The sequence below is a fragment of the Notamacropus eugenii genome, chromosome 3 (genome assembly GCF_028372415.1).
Source record: "Notamacropus eugenii isolate mMacEug1 chromosome 3, mMacEug1.pri_v2, whole genome shotgun sequence".
Taxonomy (NCBI): Eukaryota; Metazoa; Chordata; class Mammalia; order Diprotodontia; family Macropodidae; genus Notamacropus; species Notamacropus eugenii.
The window spans coordinates 363,586,668-363,605,268 of NC_092874.1; the positions used below are offsets into that span (position 1 = coordinate 363,586,668).

The window sequence follows — 18,601 nt, forward strand, 5'->3', positions numbered from 1 at the left end:
TTTGTAAATATTTACCCATTTCACTTAGATTGTCAGTTTTACTTGCATGTAGTTGGGCAAAATAAGTCCTAATAATTGTTTTAATTTATTTCTATTTACCCTTTCTCATTTTTGATACTAGGAGTTTGATTTTCTTCTTACTTTTCTGAGTAAAATCAAACAATGGTTTAAATATTTTACTGCTGTTTGCTTTACAAAACCAGTTCCTAGTTTTATTTGTTAATTTACTTTTTTCCTTTTCCTTTTCAGTTTTATTAGTCTTTTGATTTTTCAGGATTTCCATTACTGTTGATTAATTAGGGATTTTTAATTTGTTAATTTTTAGTTTTTTTAGTTGCAGGTGTAATTCACTGGTCTGCTCTTTTTCTATATTTAGAGATATCAATGTTCCCCCAAGAATTGATATGGCTACATCCCACAAATTTTGCAACAATATCTCATTGTTGATATTCTCTTTAGTGAAATTATTGCTGTTTCTATCATTTGTTCTTAAATCCACTCATTCTTTAAGATTACATTATTTAGTTTCAATTCATTTTTATCTGTGTTTCTGTAGCCCTTTGTTCAATGTAATTTTATTACATTATGGTCTAAAGCAGTACTTTTAATCTTTCTGCTTTTTGTACATTTGACTATGATTTTTTTTTATGCCCTAAGACATGGTAAATTTTGTGAAGATGCCAGGTACAGATGAGAAAAAGATGCACTTCTTTCTATTTCCATTCAGTTTTCCCAGAGATCTAAAATATCTACCTTTTCAAAAATTCTTTTGTCGTCCTTACCTTTGTTCATATTTAATTTAGAGGTAGATTTATCCAGGTCTAAGAGAGGAAAATTGAGGTTCCCCTGCTAGCATAGTTTTACTGTCTATTTCTTCCTGTAACTCATTTACTTTTTCCTTTAAGTATTTGAATGCTATGCCATTTGATGTATATTTCATAAGCATAGTATTGGTATTACTGTATTGTCTATGGTATTTTTTGCATAATATAACTTCCCCAGTTATTACTTTTAATTTGGTCTGTTTTTGTTTTTGCTTTGTCTAAGATAATAATTGCTAGCCCTATCTTTTTTTTAACTTCACGTGAAGCATAATATATTCTGTGACTCTGTTTCAAGTGTATTTCTTATAAATAACATGTTGTGATATTTTGATTTCTACTCTATTTTGTTATCCACTTCCATTTTATGGATTAGTTCATCCCATTCACATCCAGAGGTATGATGATTAATTATGCAGTTGTTCTTCCTATGCTTTTATCCCTCTTTTTATCCTGTCCTTCCTCAAAAGTCTGTTTTGCTTCTGACCACTGACTCCCTTAATCTGCCATTTCTTTTATCAAACCCCGTTTCTCTTATCCTTTCCACATCCTTTTTCCCTGTTGGTTAAGCTAGCTTTCTCTGCCCAACTTGAGGTATATATATATATATATATTCTTCCCAATTGAACCAATTCAGATGAGAGTGAGGTTCTAAGATTGATGCTCTCTCCATTGTAAAAGGTCTTCCTTGCTTATCTTTCTTATTGAAGATAATTGCTCCTATTCTACATTTTCTTTCCCCCTTCTCCTAAGGCAACCCTCTCTTGCACATCACTTTTTTTAGGTCATCCCAGCATAAGCAACTCACTCCCATGCCCTCTATTTAGAGTCTTTCTGACTGCCCTAATGATTAAAATCTTAGGAATTACATGTAACACTCTTCCATATAGGAATGTAAACAGTATAAACTTATACTATTTATAACTTATAAATATAACTTATGACTTATATAACTTATAACTACTTATAACTCCTCTCTCATGTTTATCCTTTTATGCTTCTCTTCAGTCTTGCATTTAAAAGTCAAATTTTCTATATAGCTATGGTCTTTTCATCAGGAATACATGAAAGTCATGTATTTCATTAAATATCCAATTTCTCTTGAAGGATTATTGTTATTTTGCTGGGTAGGCTGTAAGACAACCTCTGTTATGTTCCAAAATAGCATATTCCAAGCTTTCCATTCATTTAAAGTATTAGATCTAAATCTTTTGTAGCTCCATGGTATTTGAATTGCTTGAAGTGTTCTCTCTTTGATCTGGGAACTCTGGAATTATGGCTATAATATTCCTGGGAGCTTTATTTGGGGATTTCTTTCAGGAAGTGATCAATGGATTCTTCCATTTTAACCCTCTACTTTCAGGAGATCAGGGCAATTTGCCCTTAAAATTTCTTAAAACATGATGTCTTGGTTCTTCCTTTTATCATGACTTTTAGATAGTCAAATAATTCTTAAATTATCTCTCCTAGATCTATTTTCAAGGTCAGTTGTTTTTCCAATGAGTTATTTCACATTTTCTTCTAAATTACATTTATTGACTTTGCTTTACTGTTTCTGGAAGTCTCGTGGAATTGCCAAATAGCACCCTGTCCTGTAGTCAGTGCCAGTACAGGGGTCCCCTGTAACCTCTTTCTAACCAATCACCTGATCCTCTTGCAATCTCTGATCTAGAGCTCCTGAAACTGCTACTGCTGCTATCCCCACTGTCAAGTCCCACAGCTGGTGTTGCCATCATGTGGGCTCAGGTAATTTTTCTTCCAACCTCTTACCAGAAGTTGGAATTTAATGGTTTAACCTCTGACAACCTAGAGTCATTTCCACTCCATGATTACAAAGTAGAGTAGGGATTTGGTAGATCTTTTTAAATAAAATGAAATAAAATGCTAATTAGAATTCAATTAAAATGATAATCCACATTTCCATACTTCCCAAAGCCTCTTTTTCTCATGACTTTTACAAAATGAGATAGGTTTTGCATGTGTTAATCTTTCATATATGAAAGGCTCACCATTAGATAAGGGGGTTTTACATAGGTTTTAATTGTTCGATTATTATGACAAGTCATGGAGGGTAAATAAACTAACCTAGTAAAAACTTTGAATTTCATCAAGAGCACTTAGGTTGCTGTTTGTCAAAGAGCATTTCTTTAAATAAGACTAAGAATCATCACTTTTTCTCACCACCAATCCATACACAGGGTAAACAATTTCAATCAATCAGATAATACCTAATCAAAGAAGTACAAATAGGTACCTATTATATACTAGGTATTGTTCTAGGTTTCAGATTACAAAGACAAAAATGATTGGCCCCTGCCTTCGTGGAATTTATATTTTACAGGGAGAGACTGCATGTGCAATGCTTATTCATCATCTTGACTATTACAACAATTTCCAAACTTGTCTCTCTGCCTCAGTTTTCTTCCCTCCAGTTATTCCTCATGAAGATGTCAAAGTCATTAACCGCATATCTAACCAAGTGACTAACCTTCTCATTAAACTGCAGTGGCATCTTGTTGCCTCTAAGATAACATATAAACTCCTTTGTTTGACTTTTCAAACCATTGACAATCTGGCCTAGCCTTGCCTTACACACACACACACACACACACACACACACACACACACACAGATACATATATATAAATATGTATATATATGTATATATATATATACATATTCTCTTCTCACTCTACTGTCCAGTCAAACTTTCTCTATGCTTGTCACATGTGGCATTTCATCTCTCCTGTCTTCACTTTGCATGGTCTGTTCTCCTTTCTTGGAATGAACTCCCTCTTTAACTCCACCTCATAAAATCCTTCATTTCCTTCATGACACTACTCCAGTATCATCTACATAAAACCTTTCCTGATCTTCCTAATTATTAATGCCCTCCCCTTTTGCCTTGTATTTATTTTATTTTACATTAATTACCTATGTAATCATAAATTTTTGCCTTCTCTGCCAAAGAAATAATAAGATCCATGAGAATGAGGTTATGTTTTGGAGTTTTTGCATTTCTATACACAACACCTAACAGTGCTTGGCATGTTGTAGTAGCTGAATAAATGAATGCTTGCTGATTGATTGAATAATATATTTCAAGACCAAATGCCTATCAATCTATTCCTAACTTTCAAAACAGTTAGTCAAAAATTCCAATATCTTTCAGAACTTCTAAAACTAGATTCAAACAAGTTGGAAATGTCAAAGTAATTTCCATTGAAATTTTAAAAATGTCCTTGGTTTCATACCTTAAACACAGAAGAGATAGTCCTGATTTTTGAATAATGCAATCAGTGGATAGTCAGGAACACTAAGTTTTCCAGTAACATCTAGAGGCTGAATGAAACCATTTAAAATAAGGTACTTTGAGATAATCTGATACTTTAGATATCATAGATAGTCCCACATTGAGATGCTGCATGTCAACTCTAAATGGTTTCATGTCATTTCTTGCAGTAGTGCTTATGCAACTAAGAGTTCTCAGTCATACCAATAGCATTCTTGTCTAATGCACTGACACAGGAAGAGTTTATACTCCAATAATTACACAGAATTCAAGATTTAGAAAGTTATGTCACACACCATTTAGTATAATCCATTCCCTTTTAAGAATCTCATTTCATTCACCCCTGACAGCCCCTTCTATGGAATATAAACTCTGTAGCTATCTAACCTCAGAGTCATTAAAATTAATCCTCCATTGAAGGTCCAGGACACCTACACTCACTTTTCTACCTTCTAAGTGAGCAGAATGAGCTCATGTCTACAATGGCCTCTTGCATGTAAATACAAGTCCTTCCTGGTGAGACTAGATAGGCAGTGATATATCTTTTCAATACCAACCCAATGAAAGTCCATGGAGGCTTTTTCACAGCCTTTCATACAATTTTCTTTTACTTGTAGTGGCCAATTCATGACATGTTATCAACCACTAGTTCAGATTATGGAGAATAAGTGGTTGGGCCATGAGCCAATTTGCTTCAATTCCCCAGATTCCCCACCATACATGAGCATAGTAATATTACAGTCATATCATGTACCTGTCCTAACTCAGAGGATTGATGTTGTTGGCAATCTAAACAAGATAACTCTCTCTAGTTCTATTTTTGAAGCAATTCACTTGTTCATTAAAGAAAATGTCCTCCCTCAGTCCCACTTCATCCCTATCAATTCTAATTATGGTTCCCACATTTGGCTCCACATTTCTTCACTGTTATATTCAAAGCCATTCAGTTAAAAGTTCACCTTTTCATGATGAGAAGACACATCACTATGGCTACCTTGTCTTTACCTTCCCCTGACCCCTAGTCCACCCAGCTGCCCTTAGGGAATCTATTTAGGAAGAATAATAGAAGTATTTATATTGCTTAGATAAAAAGATAGTCAATAACTGCAATTTCCAGTAATATCAAGGCTCGCCAGAATTTGCCATTCGCACTGCCACTCCCTATGGTCCTCTGGGTATTGCTATATGATCTGCCTCTATGCCTTCCAGTTTCTCTGGTACTGTCATCTAACTTACTAATGTACCCCAAGGACCCATAGGCTTGCCATATGCCAACCTCTAAATGCTTAGGACTTTCTGATCTGTTCATCTGTCCTACAGCTAAACTTGCTTTTATGTGCTGAGTCACATAAATGGGTAAATGGGTACTGATCTGTTTTTTTTTTATTTGTACCTTCAGTACTAAAAATAATACTTGGTACACAGTAAGTGATTATGATATGCTTTTTCATTCACTCATGGAATATCACATCTACTCTGATAGAATATTCTAATGAAACTCTATAGTAATGTATGGTAATGTAGCATCTCTAGTGCTACAACTCCTGTAATTAAGACTGGGCCACCTTTACTGCTTAGTGGGATATTTTGTTATAATAACTCAGTTCACTCAACTACTCAGAATATGGATTGCTACATGAACCATGATTTTTATCTATGGTTTTTTTGGCAGCACTCATCTGGCGAAAAGTCAATGACTATTTGATGAAGCTGGAGGCCACCTAAGCTAATTTGTAATTGCTAATTAGCCAGAGTTCATATAAATAGGTTGGAATGCTATCATGCTGGGGACTTTTTTTTGACTTTCCTCCCACAATCTCTACATGAGGAAACTAAACTATTTCCACTAAAGGGTCATGATTTGATCCAATACTATTTCTTTGAATTTGAAGACTTATTTTTTTCTGAAAATGGAAAGAAATGATAAGATTCCCCTACTCATTTTTGTTCCTTTAATTGGAGGCAAATGCATTTTCAAATAAGTGATTCTGTGGTCAATCAGCTACTATGCTAGGAAAGAAGAAATAAGTGCATAAAGCATGTATGAACACTGGATGAAATGCATCCCTTCTAGAGTCTTTCAAATTCTAGTAGATTCTGCTTGGAGCGGAATCTGAAACTTGCTGTGCATTTTGTATCTTCTTTTAAAAAAGGGAAGGAAGGAAGGAAGGGAAGAAAGGAAGGAGGAATGGAGTGAGGAAGAGAGGAAGAAACCAATGAAAGAAGGAAAGAGGGAAGGATTTTCAAGTCCTTAAGCTGTTGAGAAGCCAAAGATTTAGAAACTGGATTTAAAAAAAACCAAAACTATGAAGCTAACTTGCAAAAGCATAGAAGAGGAAAAAAGGGATTTAGGAATATATAAAAAAAATCTGATTGACAGAATATTTGAAGCAATATATCACTATCAAGTCAGGGATGAAATTGCACTCAGTTTTTCTTTGTTCTCCAAATTACTGTTTGACTGGAAGCAAGAGTTAATAGTCTTAGCATTTTGGAGATCTGTATTAAAAAGTGTGTGTAATTTCTAAATTAAATTGCAGCCCATTTATAGATGGTAATGATTTTTCTCTGGTGCAGCTTAAATGAAGAAATCCAGCTATTCATTTGTTACTTTGTATCAGTAGTATTGACCATTATTCACAAAAAAATCCCCATGTCCTCTCTCCCCCTCAAAAAGTCAATATATCCTTACAAAGAAAGGCGTCAAGTACAGACAGCATTGCATGTTGTTGCTCTTTAAAGTCCTCAATCTTTCATTCTTTCAATTATTTATCTGCCTTCTCTTCTCACCACCAAAAGGTGATAAGCTAGGAATGAACAAAGCAGAGACAACAAGAGAGAAAGAATGCACAGAGGGTCTGGGCAGTTCAGTTGATTATATAGAGACCTGGGAATGAGAAGCAGTTAGTCAAATGTGTTGGAAATCCATAATGGGCAGGTAGACAGACAAGAACAAACTTTTAATGGTTTTTATTAATTTTTTCCCCTGCATCAGCAAACTATTTTATTCATCATAATTTAGGAGCAGGAATTCTAGTTATGTGAATATTCTGGTTAACTGAGACTTAGTATATAAATGTAAAATGTCAGTCTCTCTGAGATATTCCTTCAATTCATACATGTGGTTTGAGTCTACCCAGGGCCTACCAACCCAAGTTCAAAATATTCTGTGATTCTTCCCTCCTGAAACTATAGGTCACAAGTCCAAAATAGTCGTTTTACTCTTAATAGTAAGCATTTGACACAATTAGTTTTTTTAAAGACATTTATTGAAATTACAAAGCATGAAAAGTAGTAACAAAATATTCCTCTGATAAACCTAAGGCACACTTTTCCATAAATGCATGAAGTCTTAAAAGGGAAGGGTGAACACATTCCTAGATTTTCAAAGATCTTCCTGTCTCCACTAACTCCAGAGCTATCAAGCTTACTTCATAAAAACACTAAAAAGGGTCATGGCTGATCAGCCAGGTAATTCTTGATCACCCTATAATCCCATCAAGATTGATTGAGAAATTTCTTAACACCTGCTAAAGGAATAAAGAGATGATAATGCTTCTTCACGTTGGTCTTCCCTTACACACATACAATGAATGGGTTAATTCCCAAAGCATGAAAATAAAGTAAAAACCACAACTTTAAAATCTGTCTTGAAAACAATCCTTTCCTAGATAATTCAGAAAGCCCTTCAGGCTCCTGTGGGGCCTCAGTTAATTATCATTGTCTTGAAACAAAGAGAAAGTTAATAGAGAATTCTAGTTAACTAGATAACCAATAATTTACCACAGTTCCTGCTATTTTACTTCTGATAAGCAGGTGGAAGTTATTAAGAGGAAGGCATAGACTCAACATAAGAAATCTTTCTGATAGAATTGCCCCACAAAGGAACTGACACTTTGAAATAATGTTTCCCATGATTGCTAAGTAGGCAAGTAGTGATCAGATGGCATTCTTTTAGGAACATTATAGAAATCACCCTTGCATTAAACAGGAATTTGGACAAAATGTCATTTTGATCTTTTTCAGCTCCAAGATTCTCTGATGTTAATAGTTTCTATTGCCCTCCTATGTATTTCCCCTTATGAAAGTACTTTTGCCTCTGGAATTTTGTGTGATTGGACAAACCTACGAAGGACCCAAAAAGCAAGCACACATAACAGTGAAGCATAATGGTTCTCTGTGTTGCTCTGCATACATGAGGCTTTCTAGGATGACTAGCCTGTATATAGCCTCCAGATACCTTCCAGTTCACTTTAAGGAATTCCATAGGCAATTTAGGTAAATAAATAATAATTCCCAGCATAAACTTCACCAAAGTTTCACACACATGCAAGGCACATTAATGCACTGTTGGTGGAACCAAGAATCGATCTAACCGGCTCTTGAAAACATCTTGGTATAATGTTAGGAAAAGTCACAAAACTACATCTCCTTTGATCCAGTGACATCTTTACTAGGCCAAGGACTTCCGCGAGAGGGAAAAGGCACACATATACAAAAATATGTACAGTCACACTTTTATATTGTCAAAGAAGTGGAAAACCAAGTAGATGACCATCTGTTGGAGAAAGGCTGAACAAATTCAAGTTTATGAATGTACTGAAACATTATTTCCCTGTAAGAAATAACAAATATGAAAAAATTCAGAGAAACTTGGGATGATATACAAAGTAGTGCAGAGAGAAGTGATCAAAACTAAAACATTTTTCACAGACACCACAAAAAGGAAAATAATGCCGAATAGCTTCAGAATTCAGATCAACCCCATCATCATTTATGATTTGAAAGGACCGTCAGTGAAACATACCTCTTACCTCTTATTAGAAAGGTTGTGGAATATAGCTGCAGAATAAAGGGTTGGAATGGGGCAGGATGGTCAGACCTCGTCAATATGCTGATTTGTGTTGTTTAACTGTACTCCTTTGTTTCAGGGGAGGTTGGAAGAAGTCACTGGAAAGTTACAGCAAAAAATCAATAAAATATTAAAAAAAGAAATGCCCTTGTTGAAGGGTACAGTGAACCTCATGAGGCACATTCATCTAAGGAAGCTGCTGGATATGCTGCACTTGAGAATTTATCAAGGGACCACTGTGTCTGCTACACAGTGCATGTTCCATGTATGGTTTTGGTGACTAGTGTAGCCTATGATCTATTATGAAGACTTGGAGTCCAAAAGAGCATTAACTCTAGGTATTGTTCTAGGGGCCAAGGAAACCAAAAAGATCTCGTAAAGGTTGACATTATCTTTGCTGATATCAGTGTCTTTCCTCCAGAGACCTGTTATATTACGTAAAGCAATAAATTGAGAATTAGCATCCAAAGAGGAGTCTCAAATTCTCCAGCTACCATCTGAGACCCATAGTGAAGTTATAGCACCCAGAGAAATAAAATATTTCAGTAAAAACCAAGGAAGAAAAGCTGAGGTAAATGAACCTTTCCTTAATGAATCAATGCATTTGCACAGTAATTGTGCAGAGAAGGTTGCTTTGTAGGAATATACTGCTCTCAGGCAGTGTTTGCACAGGGGTTATTAAATAGCAATGAAATGACTACTACCACGGTAAAATACTGTTTGGTTTTCTAATTATTATTGAAGAATGCCTCCTGAGCCCTGCCTCTGAGACATTCCTTTTGAATCAGCTGCTGCTCACAGGGCTTCTCATGCATTATACATTAAACCCAGAGAGCAGTTTGAGATGGAAGGTCTCTGGAGGGGAGTTCCATGCTGCTCTTTGCAATTTGGGGATGGAAAAAAAAGGTAAGAAAAAGAATAGAAGGAGGAACTGGTGACAGACAACATTCTGAATTTTTGTAATAGTGAGTTGAAATAATTACCTTTTTATTAAAAAAAAGGATTAATTTTGCGAAGGGACTTATTATTTGTATTTTGTTATTCTGAAGATCTCATAACCAATCTTGCCATATTTGCAAGCCAGTTGCCCAAGGAACTTCAATTCTATCTTGTACTAAGATCTGAAAAAATCACCTTACAAAATGGATCCGTGTAGATGAAGCATAATTCTCATGGCCTTATGCCACCAATCTGACAATTAAAAAACATCTCACTAACGAACTTGTGATTCAAAAATCAAATCATTAGTAGTATTTGAAAAAAATTATTCGTAATTTATTTCAAGGGGATCTGTGGATACATTTCTCTCTTTGGGTAAGGGTTCTACCTGCTCATTACAATAACAGATAATAGATTACCTATGAGGACATCAGGCACTCTAGAATTACAATTGCCTAGCTTCTAGACCACAGAATAATAGATACATCCCATAAGCATCATCTCTAGCCAAGTTAAGATAACATATATCATGACATTGGAAGTATAAAAAACTTGAAAGCAACATTTGTAGTTTGGTCTTTTTTTATCGCCCCCTCTCTGAATTGGCTTCGGCAATTAAGTAGATTTTGAATAATATAATGACTTAAACTTTTGTGAGGTCGAAGAAAATAAACACTATATCTTTCAAGCTCCTTCAATTGTGTGCCTATAGATATGTTAACCCTGTTCATTTAGTCAGTCCTCTGCCAAAACCATCAAAATACAGAGATACACTCATAGCAATGCTCTGAGCATCATAAGAATGGACATTTTATTGGTACCTTCTTATGCCTTGGGAGAAACACACACGTACACACACACACACACACACACACACACACACACAATAATGCCTTCCAGCCTAGGCTTAAATATTAATGACATTTAGGTCAATCAACTGCTAAAAGTTATCTCACCCTCATTTCAATTATTCAAACCTTTCTGAATGCTTAGAGCCTCCATTTAGGTATTCTGTGGATCTCTCCCCACCCCCTTTTAACCTAAATATTAATTTGTTAAGTAAACAATGTTGTTTGTTTATTTTAGAATTAAACATGAACTATCGAGGGGAAGCAGCAAGAAGCTAGCTCCAGATTTTCTCCGTGTGTGATGAATTGTACTCAGAGAAGGGTTCGTAATTTACTGTTCCCATGAAGGTGAGATTTTCCTTGAAGTATTTCTAACATCCTGCCTCCCCAGTTTGCCATTGTTAACAAAGGGAATTTCACATTCAGATTTCCTCTGAAGTTCATTTCCAAGGAGATCAGCAATTGTATTTCAAAGCTCATAGAAAATATTTCTAGTTCAGCATCAGCCCTAACTAGGTACCATACATCTCTGCTAAGTAGGGAGAGACAGGCTTAGTAGTATGTATGTAGAATATCAAAATTTGCGATGAAAATGGAAAATTTCAATCAAATTATTATAAGCAACATTGGCGAGTAAGGCTGGTTCAACTGTCTTTTGTTGAGATTACAAGGAGCAGGTTGATTGCTCTCCTTCCTCCCCATGTGGAGGTATGGTTTATTTCTCCTCTCTCCTCACTCAGGTAGGCTACTTTCCCATTCCCAGCAACCCACTTCCTTTTCTTTCAAATGGGTACCTCTTCCTTTAAGACTGTAGGATGCCAAAATGACCTTCAGAAGAGCCTTTAAAAAATGAAGTGAAGTTACCTGTTCTTTGCCAGTTGACAGCCTGGGAATTCTCATAGGTTTATATGTCAAGAAGAATATGGTCATGAATGTTACTCTTTTCCTTTTTCTTATGCATTAATGTTAGTTGAATACTCCATTTGAATCCCAGACTGTACTAGCAATTCAAATTGGGTTTGTTGCTGTTGTTCAGCTGTTCTTCAGTTGTGTCCAACTCCTTGTGACCCTGTTCAGGGTTTTCTTGGCAAAGATACTGGAGTGCTTTACTATTTTCTTCTATAGCTCATTTTATGATGAGAAAACTGAGGAAAACAGAGTTAAGTGACTTGCCCAGGCCACAAAGCTAGTGCATATCTAAGACCAGATCTGAACTCATGAAGACAAGTTTTTCTGACTCCAGGTCTGGTACTCTATCCACTATGCTGCCAAACTTGGGTTTATGAATCCTCAATTTAAATTGATTTCCCTTTCAGCTTTATCCTCCTTCCAGTCCCAGCTTTACTTCTACTAATCAAGTAAGCAGATCTAACACAAATTTGAACATCTATGTAGATTTCTATTCTGTTAAGAGTGTTCTCTCTGCTTTTCCTGTTTAAGCAAAGTTGAAAGTTGTAAAGTATAAAGATGGAGACAATTAAATGTAAGGGTAGGATATTTTATGTTTAAATGAAACCTTTCACACTCCATGGAAGAGATTCTGAGACTTTGAATAATTCAGTTGCATATGAGAATCCACGTTACACTATGTACTTGTCACTGGGGGCAGATAATCTCAGTATCTTTGTGTTATATCATTCATTTGCCTAAGATCCAAAAGGAACATGGAAATTACAACTGGAATCTCACTATATGTTAAGCAGGGTTTCTCACTGAAAAGAAGCACAGCTCTTAACTAGGAAGACCTGTCCAGCACAAGAGGCTATATTTCCTATCTGGCACATGATGTATGTGTTCGTCCTTCGTTGCCAAAGAAGACCATGCCATCAGAGAAATGATGACATGACTTGCACTTGACTTTGTTTTGAGTGAGGGAGGGCTGTGCAGGTCACCAGCCTCACTTCTCCTCCAGAGCCATCAGAATACAGTGACCAGATATTCATCAGGATGACTGGAGATGACCCAGGATGAGGTAATTGGGGTTAAGTGACTTTCCTAAGGTCACACAACTAGTGAGCATCAAGTGTCTGAGGTGAGATTTGAACTCAGGTCCTCTGACTCCTGCACTGATGCTCTATCCACTGCAACACCTAGCTGCCCCAGCACATGGTAAACCTTAGAGAAGAGACCCTGAAAGACAAGAACTGGAAAGTCTTCTGGAAAACATAAGACAACAGTTCTTGACCTTTCTGAAAGGTCATAGCAGCACTCTAGCTAAAAGAGCAAGTAAACACCCTAATAAACAATAACATTCAGCCAAGACTGATGTTGGTGAAGGATAGAGACTGAAGCTCCTCATTAAAGAGTAAGTCTAACAAGCCCAGTGTATCTATCCATCCAGTACAGATACCATGCCCTATGAAGAGTCAGTGCAGCACCCAAATGACCTATCCAGCCCATCCCAATCAGTCAAAAAGCATTTCTATGTCCCAAGCACACTGGTAAGTGCTAAGTATACTAAGTAAGTTCAACAGCCCTAAAGGAGCTCATAATCAGATGGAGGAAAGAACATTCAAGCAACTATATACAAACAAGCTATATAGGGGACACACTAGAAGTATTCAATAGAAGGAAGAACAGAGATTAAGGAAAATCAAGGAAGCTCCCCATTTTACTGTACTTGAAAGAATCCAGGAAAGCCAGGAGGAGATAAGAAGGGAGAATATTCCAGGGATAGGGGATAGCCAGTGAAAGAGCCAGAACTAAGAGATGGAGTGTCTCGTTCTTATAAAGCAAGATCATTGTCATTGGAAAACAGAATACGTAAGAGCACGTAAGAAAACTGGAAATATAGTTGGTGGCAGGTTTTGAAGGGCTTTGAATGCCAAATAGAAGATTTTATATTTGATCCTGGTGGTGATAAGGAGACACTGGAATTTATTGAGTGAGGGATGTGAGGATGGAAAACCTCACTTTACGATCACTTTGACAGATGAGTGGAGGATGGACTAAAGTGGGAAGAGACTTGTAACAGAGAAACCAACCAGCAAGCTATTACAGTGGTCCAAGAGCAAGGTGATAAGGGCTGGGCCCAGAGAAGGGAGCATGTGTACAAGATGTAAAATCAACAGGCCTTGGCTTCAAGATAGATATGGGAAGTGAGACAGAGTGAGGAGTCAAGAGTAACAACCATATTGTGTGTCTGGGCAACTGTGAGGATGGCTGTGTCCTCCACAGTAGTACAGAATTCCAGAAGAGGGGAGAGTTTGCGGGGGGAAGGATGAATTCAGTTTTGGCCATGTTTCGGCATGTTAAAATATTTATGGGACATTAAATTTGAGATATCCAATGAGCTGTTGGAGATGTGAGACTGGAGGTGAACAAGTCCCGGATAAGCTGATTTAAGAAACATTAGCACAGAGATTATCGTTGAATGCACAGGAGCTGATGAGATCACCAAGAACAGGAGTAATATCCATATTCTGTAAAGAGCTAGTCAAGTGACATTCATGGACCAGAGCAGCAGCAGATCTGCCCATCTAACAGGTACTGAGCCCTGCAATGAGCAAAACCAGTTGAATGAACCATCCAGGTGACACATCATGCCAGATGGAGAGTGAACCCAGTCTAGAAACAGAGAATTGACTTCTCCATCACGAATATCATGTCCCACCACAAACTTCAGTAGGCCTCTCCAGAAAATGAAAGAATATTCAAGCTCTGCAGCTCCACAGTTGGGAATTGTCTTGGTCACATATGTTCCCTATACATGTGCCTCACTACCATTATAACTCAAATCTGTATCCACTATCCTGTCCTTGGACTCTGTATGTATTTTTGAGAAAGTTTATCCCAGGTTTCTATGAGAAATGGTATATAATTATTGTTTTTGATGTACCATTTGAGTAAATACATTTTAAAGAGCTAAGTGTGCCAGGTGTTGATTAATGGAGACCATGGCAGTGGAAGTTTGTGAGTGTTAACCCTCACAGGGTTATTCTAGAATTCATGGTAGCAGTTACCCATTTATGGTTATAATCAGTGAGAAGTATACTTGTAGAAGTGAACTCAGAAGAGCACAACAGCACACACACACACACACACACACACACACAAAACCACTTTAAATAATATCTTTTATACAGAATTTCAGAAGAGGTGAGGGTTCATGTTTGGTCACGTTAAAATGTTTATGGGACATTAAGTTTGAGATGTTCAATGAGTGGTTGGAGATGTGGGACTGGAGGTGAGATAACAGGATTAGACATAGCCAGTCTGAAACTACAAGAGGAGAGGGAGAAGAAAATAAAACATTATAGCTGGCTCTCCCATTCAGCTCTCCATTGGGAATCAAATAAAACAACAGGATAAATGAAATGAATAGAAAGGAGGATCTTTTAGTCAATGCCATTCTCACTAACCAACTCATCATCTCTTGCTGCATTTTAGATTGTCTCTGACAGACTCTGGAATATATTACCTGGGTCCCAGGGCTCATCCCTACCACTGGAAGTGGCAAGCTACCTACAACTTAACCTATTATAGAAAAATTCAGCAAACAGATGCCAGTTGGAAAGATTTCCTGGCTCCAACCTATATATTATTTTCCCCCTTCAAAAAGGTCTTTTTTCTGGATGTGTGGGACAAAAACTTGGACCAGAACCAGAAAACCCAGAAGCCCCATTTAGGAAAATTCTAGAAGTTTGTGTCGACTTCACTGACTTCCAACATTATCACTGATATCTGAGAGAAGTGCTCTATAATTAAATTTCTTCATCTGTATCATAATAAGCATTTTAATTTTTGGAATATTTAGATTAGGAACCAAGAATCCTTATAACATCAAGGACTATTGATTTATAGATGAAAAAAGAAGTTCGTCCCAGGAAACTCAAAATTCTAATGGGAAAAAAAGATAAATAATTTACATCAGTTTTATATTCTAGCTACGTAAATATTGCCTAGAAAGGACAATGGACTGAATCAGAAAAACTGAGTTCAAAGTTTTCTGGTTTCAAGTCAAGGACTTATAGTTCGCTTTCCGATGGCAAGCAATTTAAACAATGTGACATTTTCCTTATCTGCAAGATGAAAGTGACAATATTTTTCACTGCCTCAATTGTTGTGGGAAAGTGCTTTTAATGCTTCAAAGTGCTACATAAATGTAAGCTATTGCTATTAATTATTAATAAAAATATGAGAGGATGGAGTAAATAGAAACACGTCACCCGCTAATGAAATAAGCACAAGTGGAAATACATAAAGGAAAAGAGAAAGAAAAGATAAACTTGTATAACATCCTTATAGTTTGTCATTTTAGGATTTTGGAGTTAAAGTCTTTTAAAGTTATGTGTAATTTTCATAATTACAGGAATACCTCAAGATCATTTCTTGGTACTTGTCCCAAATACTGGATGAAAGTAAAATCCAGTACCATGGTCCAAGGATTGGAATCTAGCTCTTCAAATTCAGTCTCTACTTTCTACCCTTCCTTGATTCTGAAAATTCAATGAATTCTTTGGTTTTTCAAGATTCTGGGCCAGCATATATTCAGAGGTTATAGAAAGTATAAGTGGGTACTCATGATCCTGACTTGATGGATGAGCAAAAGAGTGCCAGGAACTAATTCGTAAACAATTTTATTATGAAAACAGTATAAAAGATGAAAATGTGTAGGAACCAACTAGAAGAAATCATTGAATCATTGGAGACAATCCAGAAATAACTGGAAGCAGAAAGACCTATTGGAAAATTATAACAATTGGCCAGTGTGGCAATAATGCAGTCCTATAATAGAATGCTATAAGGCAAATAGAGAGGAAAGGATGAATTTAAGAGATGCTGTAGAAATAGTATCAACAGATCCTAGTAGATCACTGATTGGACATAAGACATGAGGGAGAAAGAAGAGTTAAAGGTGATCCCAAGGTTAAATGCATGGAAAACCAGTTAAATCATGATGCTATCAGTAGAAATAGTAACACCAGAAAGAGGAACAAATTTAGAGGGAAAGAGAAATTCAATTTTGTACTTGTTGAGTTTGAGGTTCTTATGTGACATCTACATGGAAATTTCCAATAGGTAAGTGACAAGGTATATTTGGAGCCCACAAGATAAGTCAGTCCTAGGTTCAAGAATCATCTGCATCAATATGTAAAGTGAAGCCAAGGGAGCTTATGTGATCAAGGTAGAGAGTATAGCAAGAGAAGAAAAGAGCACCAGAGATATATACCTATTTCCCAAGGTACTTAATAAATATTTCTTGAATTTAATTGTGTGACTTCAAGTAAATCATTTAACCTGGATTTTTTTTTAAATGAGAAGTTTACCCTGAATCAGACATGTACAATCTACGACCTGACAAAGGATTTCAGGCAGCCTGAGAAAAACTTTTTGCAGGCCACCCAAAATCCTTTGGTGTGCCCTCAGGCTGTAAGCTGCCCACAGGGCACAGGTTGTTAGGCCTGTCTGAAATATTCTCAAAGGTCTCTTCCAAGTCACAAAAAGAATCATTGATTGTGTTTCCTATGTTCCAAAGCAGTGTGCTTAGTACTAGAGACAAAGGACGGTAAAAAGCCCCTGCCCTCAGGAAGTTCAGTGTAATTGGGAAGACAACATGAAAACACTATGAACAAACAGAATATTTACAAAATAAATTGGAGATATTCTTGGTGGGAGAAGTGCTAGTTTTGATGGGGACCAGGACAACCTTCTTGCAGAAGGTAGAATTTTGTCAGTGATTTTGTCAGGGAATCATTCCTGATTCTTTGTGACCCCATTTGGGGTTTTCTTGGCAAAGATACTGGAGTGGTTTGCCATTTCCTCCTCGAGGTCTTTTTACACATGGGGAAACTAAGGCAAACAAAGTTAAGAAACTAGTAAGTGTGTGAGGCCAGATTTGAACTTAGGTATTCCTGACTCCAGGCCCAGCACTCTTTCCACTCACTGTTCTACCTAGTTGCCTTAGGTGGGAGTTTACCTTGGACCTAAAAGAAACCAGAGAATCCAGGAAGCAAAGTGATGAGATAGAATATTCTAGGTACAGAGGACAGCTATTGATAATTCACAGAGCCAGGAGAGAGAATGTCTGGTGCAAGGAATAGCAAAAAGGCCAGTATCACTGGATCACAAAGCCCTATGATTCTACAAATCATCTACTTATGTAATCAATTACATTCACCAAGGCTTTTATGAAAGAGGTAAGAATAAGGTAGGTGACTGAATTGCACACAAACCTGTATGGAACTAGGCTGACCAAGTTTATTAGCACCAGGCCTGTTCAACATAATGGCATAGATCCAGTGTTAGATTATAGCACCAAAGAGTTGGAAGGGACCTCAGAGACCATCTAGTAGTTGAACTGCCATCTGATCAAAAAAAATTCCTCCTGTACACCATCACTGACAAGTAGGCATCTTTCCTTTTCTGGAAGAATTCCTTCCTACTCAGGGGAACCTATTATCTTCTCAGGTGACTCATTGCACTTTTTAAAATATATGTCCTTGTTAGGATTTTCCTCCTTCTATATTATCTATTGCTAAACCTTCCACTCATTTTTTTCAAATTCTGCACCTGGGACAAAACAACTCCAATCTCTATTCCACATGAATTTAGCACTTGGATTCTAACATTTCCATTGAAATACCCTCAAAGAAATCTACTTGTTCCTGCCCAAAATAGATCTGATACTCCTGAAACACAGCAGTTTTTATTTGGAAATTTCTCTATTCTAGTTTGTTAAAAAAAAAAAAAATTAAAATAAATTCTTGCCTGAATTGAGAAAACACAGTTGTTTCAGCAATAAGGAAATTGTAGAGGTTTGTGATGTGAATGAGATAGAACAGCATGAAAATAGTAATTTCTAATATCCAGAATGGAATTTTAAAATGTTTCCTATGAAGATCCTTAA

At 36.6% G+C, this 18,601-nt stretch overlaps 1 long non-coding RNA gene across 1 annotated transcript in view; it reads left to right on the forward strand.

Annotated features, from left to right (window-relative positions):
* Nucleotides 1-18,601, forward strand: part of LOC140496941 (uncharacterized) — a 77,328-nt gene that overhangs the window by 20,565 nt on the left and 38,162 nt on the right. Inside the window, exon 2 of the long non-coding RNA XR_011964456.1 lies at nucleotides 10,991-11,100. This is a non-coding gene — a long non-coding RNA (uncharacterized lncRNA). The remainder of the gene's footprint in view (nucleotides 1-10,990; nucleotides 11,101-18,601) is intronic.